The sequence below is a fragment of the Mustela erminea genome, chromosome 13 (assembly GCF_009829155.1).
Source record: "Mustela erminea isolate mMusErm1 chromosome 13, mMusErm1.Pri, whole genome shotgun sequence".
NCBI lineage: Eukaryota > Metazoa > Chordata > Mammalia > Carnivora > Mustelidae > Mustela > Mustela erminea.
The window spans coordinates 17736056-17749795 of NC_045626.1; the positions used below are offsets into that span (position 1 = coordinate 17736056).

General features: G+C 43.1%; 1 long non-coding RNA gene across 2 annotated transcripts in view; it reads left to right on the forward strand.

Annotated features, from left to right (window-relative positions):
- The window catches only part of LOC116572103, a 56964-nt gene that overhangs the window by 2057 nt on the left and 41167 nt on the right, over positions 1-13740 (forward strand). Inside the window, exons 3-4 of one of the 2 annotated variants that reach the window (XR_004278125.1) lie at positions 12260-12395; positions 13090-13246. The exons of the other annotated variant lie outside the window; for it this stretch is intronic. This is a non-coding gene — a long non-coding RNA (uncharacterized LOC116572103). The remainder of the gene's footprint in view (positions 1-12259; positions 12396-13089; positions 13247-13740) is intronic. 2 annotated transcript variants of the gene reach the window in all.

Below are 13740 nucleotides of genomic sequence, written 5' to 3' on the forward strand. Positions count from 1 at the left end.
CCTTCGGAATTGTGGCTCTGTTTGATATCTCCATTAGCTTCAATTTTATTCTGCCTGAAAGCTCAGGCTGGTTGAACACAAGGAGAAGAAAACTAAAACCGAAGCCCGGCACCATTGACCCTCTTCCGCCTCTCAGCTCAGAAATTCTCTGACACTTCGCGGATTCCATTCGAATCTAGGAAAGTTGTTGTTGTTGGAGTGTTTTAGGTGGGGAGGTCCCATGGGTCCTTTTTCGTGAACTCGCTTCTCCTCCGCATCAATCTGGTTAAAATCCGAAAAGCCAGTTTAGTTAGGAGCTGTCAGGGACTGCCCTTAACTTTTCGGGTGACAGAGTGCGCCAGGACGGAGGATCATTTGGAGTGTGTTAGTGTTCTTCCCACCTTCCGTGGGTCTCTTAGGAAAAGAAGAATGAAGCTGCTCTGTCAGCGGGGGGAGGCTTCTCTCACAGCCCCAAGCACCGCCTGGGGTTGCAGGTGGGGAGTAGGGCTGCGGGGCGAACCCAGCGAAACCCACCCAAGCCTCAGTAGTCCCGGCGCGGGCAGTGGGCGGGCTTGAGGGCGGGGAGGAGGAGACCCCGAGCCAGAAGAGCGGTCGCACCTGCTCCTGGGGCGACGAGTCTGGAGAGGCAGCGGCCGAATCCTCAGCTCCGCAGAGCTAAGTAGCATGCGGGTCCTCCTGCCTAGTTTTAAAGAAAGCCAGAGACTAGGTCGGCGAACCTTGATCGTTCCCCCTCCATGCCCACAGACAGGAAATTGTTGGAGTTACTGTGCCCTCAGGGATGGACACACACACACACACACACTTCTGTCCCTCTCCATTCCGGTTCTGGCTTGGTTCCCCGACCCCCTCGCGGGAGGAGTTTGGGTGGAAATCAGAGCCTGGGCCTCTGATCCGGACTGGAGGTGACCGTGGTTGAGTGCTGGGGTTGCAGACCTTCCCCAGGACATTTTCCTTCTCTGGAATTCGCGGCCCACCACAGGACCTTCTTTGGGGCCACCCTCTGGTTCTGTTTTCGCGGCTGCTACCACTGTAGAAGCTCGTGGCAGAAATAATTTGACTGTTGGGGAAAATGAAATTCAAAAAAGTGAAGGGGAATTTGAGCATTTGGAACAGCAGCGATCAGAGGGCTTCTTTTTCTGGGGGGAGGGGACGGTGGGAAGGCTGGGGTGGGGGGAGCCTGCACGACGACCCTCAACCGGAATACAGCTTTTTCTGTAAAAGAACGTTGCACTTTGAGAAAGCAACTTGTTAGCCTGAGAACGAAATGAGTTTTATCGCCGCGGCCTTTAGTACCTGTTCCATTATTTCTCTCCACCAAAGCCCTGGAGCACCGGTTTTGAGCCACGTGAATCTGCAGTCGCATTTTCTTTCAAATGGGTTTCCAAAAGTACAGTTTTGGGTTTCCAAAAAACAATTCATGTATGCTTAAAATAAAGTTTTCCTCTCCTCCAGTTGTCACCCCACAAAAGAAAAACTGGCGTGAGGTCCTTTTGTTCAGGTTAAGTTGTGCGTGAAATCTTTTTTTGTTGTCCTTTCAAAGGGAAGGCAAAAGTTGCAGTTGATTGTAAAAAGGACAAATTTAACTCTCTGAAAGTAGAACTGTTTTCAAGTTACCCTGAGACACTAAACACGGGCATTGCCTTTTATTTATTACCGTCTTAAAACGATCATTTATTTGCTCTGGACATAACCACTTTTGATTGAGGATTCAATATTGTTTAGGTATTAATACAAATATCCACCACGTTTACTCTCTATGAAAATGGGAGAGTTTAAAGATCTTTTTCTGTAATTTTAATTGTCTCCCTACGATGTAATTAAAAAAAGAGGACAGAGTACCGAAAAAAGAAAAAGAGTTGGCCGGCTTTTAAACTTAAGAAATATTATTTCCGATTTCTAAAGATAATATTTTTATTTGAAAACTAACAAAAGCATCGAGGGGTTTAAAATATTTTTGCGAGTCAGAAGATTTCTTTATAAAAAAAATCACATGGTATATGTTTTTTTAGATTCCGTGTGTATATCAGCTCCTAAAATAATTAAATAACTAAGTGAGTCTGTGCTGATCTTTGAAGACGACACGATCAAAAGTAATATATCATATGCAGATTATTTTAGGAGTATTTTATCTTGGGAAATCGCTTCGGTGCCACTCTTTTAGAATTTTGAACGGTTTCACTTCCAAGCGTGTAGGAAAAGCATCTCTGGCCGACCACAGGGTTCACGGGCGGCGATTTCGTAGCTGTGGGGGCCGTGGTGGTTGGGGCAGCCGGACGCGGTCCCCGCGGGCCACTCGCAGCAGCGCCGGAGCCCGGGCTCGGGCCCGGCCAGACACAGGTGGTTTGGCCGCTTCTGGAGAACCCGGGCTCCGAGGGCGTCGGGCCGCCGGGGCTGGGAGAGAGGATGCGGCGGCGCTCCTGACTCGGGAGACCTGTTGGCCGCGGCGGAGCGGTGCTCGCGCCGGCCGCTCCCGCGGCGCAGAAGCGGGCGTCGAGGCCGCGGGCGCGGGGCTCCCCGGGCCGGCCGTGCCCCGGTGTGGCTGTCGGCCCAGCCTCGCCAGCCCGGTGGAGCCGGCCGGTCTCCGGCCCCGAGGCGAGCCTCTTCCCGGGGAGGGGGCTGCGCGGCCCCGCGGCTCGGGAGGCGGAGGGAGCCGGAGGGAGCCGGCCAGGATTGATGTCTAAATCAATGCCGTTTCTAGGCGCTTCTCTCGGCTCCTCTCCATCTTCCTCAAAGGCAAATCGCCTTCTGAGGGTGATTTCCTCTCCCTTCGCGAAGTCGGCGTGAGGGGAGTGGAAAGCGCAGCCCCACGCGAGACCCTGCGGGGCCGGAGGATCTGGAACAAGCCCGCAGATGGAGCTCCTCGGCGGGGTGCCCTGCTTGTCCCCAGGCCACGCGCGCTTTCTCCCTGCCCTGAGCTCCTGCTCCTTCACGCGCGGTCGCACTCCCGGCGGCGGCACAGGGCGAGGCCTGTCCCCTGGCGGCCCTCCCGGCTCCCAACGGGGCCCCCAGTTGGATGGGATCTGCTGGGGGAGACCCCTCGTCTCCGACGCCAAGCCGGGCCCTGGCTCAGGCAGGCCTGGCTGCTTCTGATTTAATTATTCACTGATGAATTAGACAGCTGCAATTGTCGTGAAAAATCAGCGGTCGCTATTGATTCCCGGAGCGAGTGGGGGTGGGGAGACCGCGGGGTGCGCGCAAGGGAGGGGTGTCGGCCGGGCCCTCGGGTGCCCTCGACCGCCCTCGACCGGGCGCCCTGGCCTGGCTCCCCGCCCGGGCCCGGGCCGCGCTCGCCGCAGGGTCGGGCCGCCCGGGCTCGGGCTCCTCTCCTCGAGCTAGGCCCGGCGGGGTCGGGGTCCGGGGCCCAGGCTGGGATCCCTCCTCCGGCCTGCTCTCGCCCCCTCGGGAGGAGACCGAGGGAGGCGAAGGCACCGGGTCGGGGGTGGAAAGAGGCTCCCCCCGAGGCCTGCCGGGCCACGCCAGCGGGAGCCCCAGGCCTGGCGCGGCTCCCCGGCCCCGCGCCCGCGTTCTGGAGGCGGAAGGGCGGACCGCGGGCGCTTCCGGTCCCCGCGCTCCGGGCGCGGGATTTGTATGACCGCCGCCCCGCTCCAGGCCCGATCCCGCGAGGCGCAGAGGCTCTCGGGGCCGCGGCGTCCCCTGCGCGCGGGACGCCCGGCCTGGGACGGCGGGTGCGGGCACAGGCCGTCCTCCCCGTGCGCAGGGCGACCCGCGTTCGGTCGATAATGGTGAGTTCCCGCCACCCGAGCAACAAGTCTCAGGTGTCCTCGAGGTCGGAGCCAGGAGCCCCGAGGGCAGGGCAGGCGGCTTCCCTCTGCTTTGCTCAGGAACTGGGTCGGGAATGTGGTCCTGAGAAGGATTGTCGGTGCGCTCGGAGCCGCGAGCCGACGCAACCGTGCGGAGAGAACAGGCTGAAGAAGCCATTATGGTTCTGTAGACACAAAAATGTAGAAGGATTTGATGTATTCAGAGAGTGTAGGAAGAGCTCCCCTCCCCCTCCATCTAGATCAGAAAAGCACTGGAAGCCAGTTTGGTCTATACAGTTTATGTTCTCCTCTTCGGTCGTCTTAAAGCCGTGTGGTTTACTTTACCATTTGAAATTGCTTTTTATACCACGTTTTAGAGGAATCACAAATTATACAGGGAATGTATAGGCTACGTAAAGCAAAAGTAATAAAACGTTTAACACCCCTTATCCCCAGTGTTTCATTTTTCTCTTTCTCTCTTCTTAAAACTACTTTGAAGTGTTTACTATCCACTTTTGTTTGGTGAAATGTGTTCTTCAGACTTTATCCGGGAAAGAGTTGAGCTCAGGCTCCCGGGAGACCAGATATAGAGTCAAAAAGGCACTACATTGCCTGCTTCATAATCCATGGGGCTGAGTATAGGTCACTGAACACAAAATGGCCTTTCCTCTCTTGCTTACTGAGATGGTTTAATGGATTTTGTAATGGTTTCCAACTATCAGCCAGGGGAGACCTGGTTTTGGGGCTTTGTGTTCACATAAACCGAATACAATGCACTATGTTAATAGCACTTTGCCTGATCAACGGAAATTGGTAACAAGGGAGTGGAATTTCTGAGGGCAATTCTGAAACATCACATTTTGATACACCACGTTTCAAACATGGCTTCTAAGTATAAATGTGCAAAGTCTTTAGAATTTTCCATTTGGTTGATTCCAGGCGTGAAAGATTTCTGAAAATCCTTTGAATAATCATATACATCTGCTAGAAAACTATGATACTGAATTTGAAAGCAGTTTTCTGTATGAATCCCTCCTCCCCCTTCTTTGAAATCAGGGGATTTTGTGGGGGAAGGGATGAGTTCTGGTTGATTTTAGCTTTCAGTGGAGTAGAGGTGGGGGTGAATGGAAACATTTTTAAGAATTCACAAACCAAGTAGCTTAAATAGAGCCATCTGATTAGCAAAGATTTTTGTGTTGTGAAGGGACACAGTTTTTGCCTTTGCAGATGCTGTTCCTTCCAAGTCCCCGAACCGTTTCCACCCACAGTGCTCCTGCCCAATGTCAGCTCATATCTGAAGTTTCAGTTGCCTTTTTAAAGACTTTTTTGAATCTATTTCCAAATCTAATTTCTTTTGAATAAAATTATTTCACTTTTTTCATTTTTAATATTCACACTTGATTTTTCTCCCTAGCTCTTATTTTAAACTTCTCTTTTAGAGGTTTTACATAATCAAATTACTTATTACTTAAATGGTATTACTCACAGTGGTAGCTGACACCAAGAGATATTATGGCAGACTTTGAGAAATGAAGTCTAACCCTTGTTTAGTTAAAAAAAATTTTTTTTTATTTGATTCTTGAATTAAGAAAAACTTGCCTCGGTTAAATGTCATAACTTAAATATTGGAACATAAATGCAGTTGCAACCAGATGCAGAATATTGGGGCGTTCTTGAAAACTGTAAGTGTTATACAGAAAATTACGATGGTGGTTAATTGCTTTATTAATTTATTTGTTCATTTTAGAAATATTTACTGAATGCCTACTATGTGCCTATTAGAGGTTTTGGTTATAAGCAGAATCTGCCTTGAACCAACTGAAGTAGAAAAGAACTTTCATGGCAAAAACCAGGTAGCTCACAGAAGCAGTAGGAGTGTAGTTTGGAAAGCAGTGACCAGGGGAGACTAGCAGACACTGTTGTCTCTGTCACTGCTGCCAAGAGTAACTTCTTTGCTATCCCTGTGTTTTTATGTTGCCTCCACAAGAACCATCTGGGGGCTGTTGTAACTACCAGAAGGCGAGAAGAGGGTCACTCATTCCACCTATACTGCCTACTGTAGGGAATTACTTTAAAATAAGAAGGGTATTTGGATCATGGGCAGCAAAAACCAGAAAACAAGCAGAAAGAACCCAGAAATATGTTACCACATAGATGCTGGGGATAGAGCAACGAACAAGTTAGATGTGGACCCTGCTTTCATGAATCCTCTACTTTAGTGGAATATTTTATATTTTCAAATATTTATACTTATAATATTTAGTATTAAATATTAAAATATTTAAAATATTTACACTTTAAAAACGTCTTATAGTTGCATACAGCTTTATGTTTCTTATATAAAGGAGAAAAAAAAACCCAACTATTCAGATCTCATCTCGAAGTAATAGATTTAACTTCCTTCTATTTTTACTTATTTATTTATTTGTTTTCTTCTGTTTTCTTTTGGATATGGTTTGATGTTGGTCAAGGTAAGTCAGAAAATACTGATGTAGGAAGTGCTGTGTGTAGTCCTCTACCCTCAGTCTCAAGGTCAAGGATGTGGTGGAAACAAACTCTGGATCTGGAGGAAGAGCCCTGCGTTCCAGTCCCAATCAGATTATTGTCTCTTGTGTGACTTTGAGCTCCTTTCTGTAGACGGTCTCTTCAAGTCTGATTTGATAGGGATCCCCTTTTATCAAAATAGGGTCTTTATGATGATCGGGTTAATTTTCCGAGGGCTTTCTTTTAGATATTCTAAATGCGAATCCAAATAGTTATGGGGCTTATAGCCTTAAAAAGCTACTTCTTTCTTTCTTTCTTTCTTTTTGAAGATTGTATTTACCTGAAAGGGAGAAAAGAGAGAGAGTGCGCATGGTAGACACTTAACTGACTGAGCCACCCAGATGCCCCTTAAAAAGCTATTTCTGTTGGGATAAATTTGTAACGATTAACTTCATATTCCAAAAAGCTTTGAAGATTTTCATTTTCAAACTGAATTTTCTTTTGTTTCTAATTCCACGTGATCTAGTTCAGTGAATGGGCTTGTTGCTTTCAGTTTTGAATTACATTCTGGGTTTTTGGTTTGTATTTCTAATGAATTTTCAGCCCAAGAAAGGCAGAAGGAATAGAATGCAGGATGAGAGAACAGAAACTGTCATGATTCAAAGTAATTGGGGAGTCTAGAATTGCTTCAGAGTTATGTCATTTTTTTGGATATTTACTACAAGTTTTTGAACAGGTATTGCGTTTGAAGAGAATTTAAAGTTTTATGTGAAAAAAAATTACTTGATGTGACAAAATCCTTATTTAAACCCTATTTCCAGGTGAGAGGATGGTGATATTTACTATATCATCAAAATGTCCTGACTGGAAAGATGTGGGAATAGTTTCAAGGGTCATGTTTAACATTAGGTTTGTTACACAATATAAGCAAACAGAGGCAACCCTGGATATTTTGTGTTTGTGGTATTCTGAAAAAAAAAAAAAACTGGGTGTCAATCACATGAACCCATATTAAGCCAGGGTCACTTGCCTTGTATGTGAGCCTTAGGTGTGATCTGTGATCCATTTTATTTTATTTTATTTTTTAACTTAAAAAATCTTAAAAGATTTATTTATTTTAGAAAGAGAGAGAAAAAGAGGGAGAGAGAGAGAGAGAGTGAGCAAGGGACTAGTGGGAAGAGGGACAGAGGGAGAGAATCTTCAAGACAATTCCCCACTGAGCACGGAGACCCACCTAGGCTCCAACTCACGGCCCTGAGATCATTACCTGAACCAAAATCAAGAGTCAGCTGTTTAGCAGACTGAGCCACCCAGGTGCCCCTTTACTTTTTTATTTCTTAGAGTAATCTCTACACCCAACGTGGGACTTGATCTCACAACTCCAGGATCAAGAGTTGCATGCCTGCACCAACCCCAGGATCAAGAGTTGCATGCCTGCACCATGGACTAAATTAGGCAGGCCTCCCCTGTATGACTGATTTTAAAAGTGAGTAATTCCTTGGGAAACCAGTCATTTAAAGACATATATACTTAAGATATTGATTTCTGCACATTGGGGTTGGGTCGGTAGAGTCAAGTTGGCAGCAGGAAGAGTTACATCTATAGGAGTTGTAGATCCATAATGGGGCAAGATTGTTTCCTTTGCTAATTCCCCCATTCCTTGTGACATTTCAAAATCCTACTCATCCTTTAATGCTGGGTTTGTAAAATTTCTGGGTGAGATCATTAGTAGGAAATGGCTGTTATGTTGCAACTCTAATACAGATATATGCACTTTCAGGAATGAGATACATCCTTTTTTTTTTTTTTTAAAGATTTAATTTATTTGAGAGAGAAAAGAGAGAGAGAGAGAGCAGGCATGAGCCCACACACAAGGCTGGGAGGAGCAGAGGGAGAGGGAGAAGCAGACTCCACGCTGAGCAGGGAGCCTTGGGGGCTGTGCCCCAGGACCCTGAGATCATGACCTGTGCCAAAGGCAGATGCCCAACCCACTGTGCCACCCAGGTGCCCCTGAGATATATCCTTTTAAATTTTAGTTACTAAAATGTAGAGCTCGGTGTGATGGTTCTGAGCTGTGTTGTTTTCTTCTCTGTATAGAATCTGTTTTTCCTACTGCTCATTCAATACCTGTCAACCAGAGCTTGGTATTATTATTTGTGTATGGAGTTCATTGGCTATTTTAGATGGTAAGCACTTGAGGATGCCATCCAGGAGGGAAGTCTCCAGTGGCATGCCATAAGGCTCTTGATCCTATCTTGTTCAATGTTTTTATTAAAGTCTTTACTGGAGGTTAAGGACTGCTCATCAGATTTGTAGGTGACACAGAGCTAGAAGCCATAGCTAATATACAGAAAGGTGAAATCAAGGTTCAAAGTGAAATGTAAATGTTGGAATGAAAACCAACATGATGTAAAACCCCTTTACTGAGACCGAAAAATGTAAATCAAGTGAGATGTAGAGATTAATATACTATAAATGCAAAACAATCCAAAAGAATCATGCTGCATACAAAAAAACACCCCACAAAAACTAATGTAATTTTAGGCTGCATTCAGGAACATGATATATAGCTTACAAGGAAGATAACAGGTTCCCTGCATTCTGGGCTTGAGATTTATGTAGCTCTGGCTACCTCATTTTATTATACACATTGATAAGTTAGAGATTAGTATGGGCTCTCAGGATGTAAGGGAAGAGGAAACTATACTTTACGTGGAAGAGTTAGAGCAAATGTTTAGCCTAGAGAAGAGGCAGATGATTTGGTATGTGATCACCACTTCAAATATTTGCCTAGCTGTCACGTGACAGAGGGGCTAACTAGAGTAGTTGTTCCTGCTCCCCAGGGCAGAGTTAGGACGAAGGGGGTAAAAGTAACAGAAGATCTGACTTTGATTCTCATACCTAAGGTTTTCCAAAAGAGCAGCAAGTTGCCACATGAAGGAGTGAATTCTTCACCCATAGGAGTATTTTGCCAGGGCTGAGTGACTGTCTGGATAGGAATCTATTCACAGGAATCAGCTGAATTAGGTGGCAGTTTGAAATAGATGATTTCTCTGGCTGAATTCCAGAATTTGCTGAATTGAATACTAAAAAAAATATTTTGAAAGTGATTTTAGATAGATGATTTAAAGAGAGTAATAGTAATATTCAAACTTATAAGAACTTTGCATGTACACAGTATTTTTTATCTCAAGGCACTATGGACCCATTTCCCTTTTTCATGAAAAATGCAACTTTATTTTCATCTGCATTTTTAAAATCCTAAAAAAGCTCTGAAAACCACAAGTTTTTTTGAATCTTATGTTGAAATAAACTTAACTGAACTGATGTGAGACTTCCCTGTTTATTCCCCTTAGACTGGACATTCATACACACTTCTGCAGAAATAATTATTGTGTTTGATTGCAGGGGGCTGTCCCAGGCCCTGCTGGGGGTTCTATAATATACGACTTTTACCATGAACACCTTTCAAATAAATGAAGCATTTTCAATTTTAAATCTGAGCTTCAAAGGATTTGGTTAAGGGATTGTTACTATTAGCTATCCTACAACCAGATAGGTCTTGTTTTCTCAGGGTAACTTGAATCCATTGGCCAGAAATCTACAAAAGCTACGTTACTCCTCCATGCTAGAATGATTCTCCATAACTATTATCTGGTCCCTAAAACTTGTCACAGGAGGAATTTGCTCTACAAGCCAAATTTATACTATATAATGAAACAAGTTGCTCTGCCATTTCCATATTTATTTTATGAAGAGGTCAGTGGCAGAAATTTTCAGTGTCAAGGGTCTGCTCTCAAAGCACATTTGATATGACTTTGGGCTGGCTCTGGGTGACACATCACGCTTTTCTGGTCTAGGTGGAGGATACAGTAGGATCAGCTAATTAATGGCTTTCATTTTGCAAATCTTTTCTATAGCGATTACTCATTCTGTAGACATTTATGGAACACCTACTCCAGCCAAACCCTAAGCCCGTCAACAGTGTTACAAAGAAGAATGAGATGAAGATAGTAGCCTTAACATGCTCACACACTCATTTGATCCTCAAAACCAATGTGTAAGAGAAGCAGGGCAGATATCACTGTTCTCATTTTAAAGATGGAAAAAAAATGGGAGGCTCAGGAAGTTGAGTGACTTGCTTAGGATCACACATTTAGTAAGTGGTAGAATAGGATTTGAATCTAAGTCTTTAATCCAGTCTACTTAGTAGTAGTAGTAGTATTACTGGTCATATAGCACTTTAAAAAATTTATTTATTTTTATTGTTTTATTTTTAAATTAACATAGAATGTATTATTTGTTTCAGGCGTACAGGTCTGTGATTCATCAGCACTCACCAAAACACATACCCTCCCCAATGCCACCCCATCCCTCCCAAGCCCTTGCATTCCAGCAACCCTTAGTTTGTTTCCTTTGATTAAGAGTCTCTTATGGTTTGTCTCCCTCTCTGGTTTCATCCCGTTTCATTTTTTCCTCTCTTCTCCTGTGATTCTCTGTCTTGTTTCTCAAATTCCACATATCAGAGGGAGAGCATATGATAATTTTTTTCTCTGATTAACTTATTTAGCTTAGGATAATACCCTTTAGTTCCACTCATGTCATTGCAAATGGCAAGATTTCATTTTTTGATGGCTGCATAGTATTCCATCGTGTGTGTGTATATACATGTATATATGTATATACACATTGTGTGTGTATATATATATGTGTGTGTATTATATATATATATATTTTTTTAAATATAATTTTCTTTACCCATTCATCTGTTGATGGACATCTAGGCTCTTTCCATAGTTTGGCTATTGTGCACATTACAAACACTGGGGTGCACGTGCCCCTTTGAATCACTACATTTGTATCTTTAGGGTAAATACCCAGTAGTGCGATTGCTGGGTCGTAGGGTAGGTAGCTCTATTTTAAACTTTTTGAGGAAACTCCAGTCTACTTATTTTTCATATATATGAGAACCTGTTGTTTGTATACAAAATGTATCTTCTTACTTAACCCTTTCATAGGCATTTACTTTTATTTGGCTGCTCAGAATTTGTAGCTACCTTTTGTTTGGAAAATGCGGTGTGAAATGAGTTTTTATGGAAGATGGGTCTCCACCTCTTCCTATGAAACCCAGAATGCCGACTTTCCCCTTCATCATCCTGCAGTAGTTGGGACTCAGGAGCATCAGCTAAGCTCAGCCAATTACTTACACTTCTTTGGAGGGAAGACACCAAAGAACGAAAGGATGGGGACATCGTAGAATTCATGCCGTTGATGCTGGTACAACAGTAGCTCTTTATCAGCCAGGCTGGTTCTTTGGCTCTGGCTCCTTGTACTTAAACTTCATTGATTTTAGACCATTTTCTGGATTTGGTTCTCATACCCTTTGTTCTAGTCTATGAGCCATCTGATATCCTTTCATTAAATTTGTGTGCAGTTTTAGTCCAAGTCTGTTTCTGTTGTTTTCAACCAAGAATTTTGACTAAATGAGATCTATTTTATAGATGAGGTGATGAAATTGGTCCTGTTTTGGACGTATTTGGAAAAGAAACTTGACAGAATTTATTGAGGGATTGGATATGGAATGTGAGAGAAAGGAAGCAAGGATGACTTCATCATTTCTGGTATGATTAATTGAAGGAAATCAGCTTGCTATCAGTTCCAGTTTTTTATTAACTACAAACCACTCCTAAACTAGTGGACTAAATCAATAATGGTTTCTGTTGTGTTTTAAAAATGTTACCAGCTTGGGCTTTTTACAGGATAACGGTTGAAAAGGAGATCTTCCCGAGGATGAACATTCCAGAACCAGGAAGAAACTGCATGACTTCTTATGACTGAGCCTCAGAACTCAAATAATGTCACTTCCCCCATATTCTATGGCTAGAATTATGCACAGGCTGGTCCACATTCAAAGAGGTGGGGGCATTGAGGTATCAAAGAACTTGGAGGCTTGATTTAAAATTATCATGCCATTTATTAGAGAGTTCTTAGAAAGTTTTCTTTCTTTTTCTTAGAAGCTCCTGGAGGAAGACAGGGAGAGGAACAAGTTGAGACGGAGGATCATGTGTTTGAATGTGTTAAGTGTAGATGTCTGTTCAGTGTTCCAGAGAAAATATTAGGTTGGCATTTGGATATGAGTCAGGAGTTCAGGTAAGAAATTGAGGCTAAAATTATATATTTGAGAGTTGTATGTGTATGAATGGTTTGTAAAGCTATGGGACTAGTTGAGAGAGATCATATAGAGATGTAGTTTTGTAATGGTTTGAAATCAGGGAGTGTGATACCTCCAGCTTTGTTGTTCTTGTTCAGAATTGCTTTGACCATTCAGGGTCTTTTGTGGTTCTGAATGAATTTTAGGATTCTTTGTTCTATTACAGTAAAAAAAAATGCCACTGAGATTATTATGGAAACCGTTGAATCTATAGATCACTTTGGGAAGAATGGATATTTTAACAATATCAGTTCTTCCATTTCCTGAACATGGAATGTTCTTCTGCTTATCTGTGACTTTTAAAATTTCTCTTGTTATTGTTTTGTAGTTTTTAGTGTACAAGACTTTCACCTCTTCTGTTAAGCTTATTCCGAAGTATTTTATTTTTTTCAGTGTTATTGCAAATGGAATCGTTTTCTTAATTTCCTTTTCAGATAGGTTGTTAGTGTATAGAAACAGAACTAATTTTTGTATGTTGATTTTGTATTTTGTTACTTTACTGAATTTGCTTAATCTAACAGTTTTTGTAGAGTCTTTAGGGTTTTCTATGTACAAGATCATGTTGTCTGCAGGCAGATAGTTTTACTTCTTCCTTTCTAATTTGGATGGCTTTTATTTCTTTTTCTTGCCTAGTCCCTCTGGCTAAGACTCCTGGTACTATATTGAATAGGAGAAGTGAGACTGGGAATTCTGGCCTTGCGCTGGATCTTAGAGGGAAAGATTTCAACTTTTCCTTGTTGAATATGATATTATCTATGAGCTTTTTGTAAATGGACTTTATTGTATTGAGGTAAGCTACTTCTATTCATAATTTGGTGGGAGTTTTTATCATGAAAGGGTGTCGAATATTGTCAAGTGCTTTTTCTGCATCCATTGCAATGACTGTGATTTTTAACCTTTGTTCTATTAGTGTGGTATATCACATTGATTGATTTGCATGTGTTGAACCATCCTTGAATACCAGAGATGGATGCTACTTGGTCACGATATATGATTCTTTTCATATGCTTTTGCATTCAGTTTACTAGTATTTTCTTGAGAAATTTGCATCATTGATTTATCAGGAATATTGATGTATAGTTTTCTTTCCTCATATAATCTTTTTTAGCCTTGGTGTAAGTTTAAAGCTGTCTTCATAGAATGAATTTGAAAGTGTTTCTTCTAATTTTGGAAGACTTTAAGAAGGATTGGTTCTTTACCAAACATTCCTTAAATGTTTGGTAAAATGCACCCATGAAACCATCTGGTATTGGGGTTTTCTGTGTTGGAGGGTTTTTTTTTTTT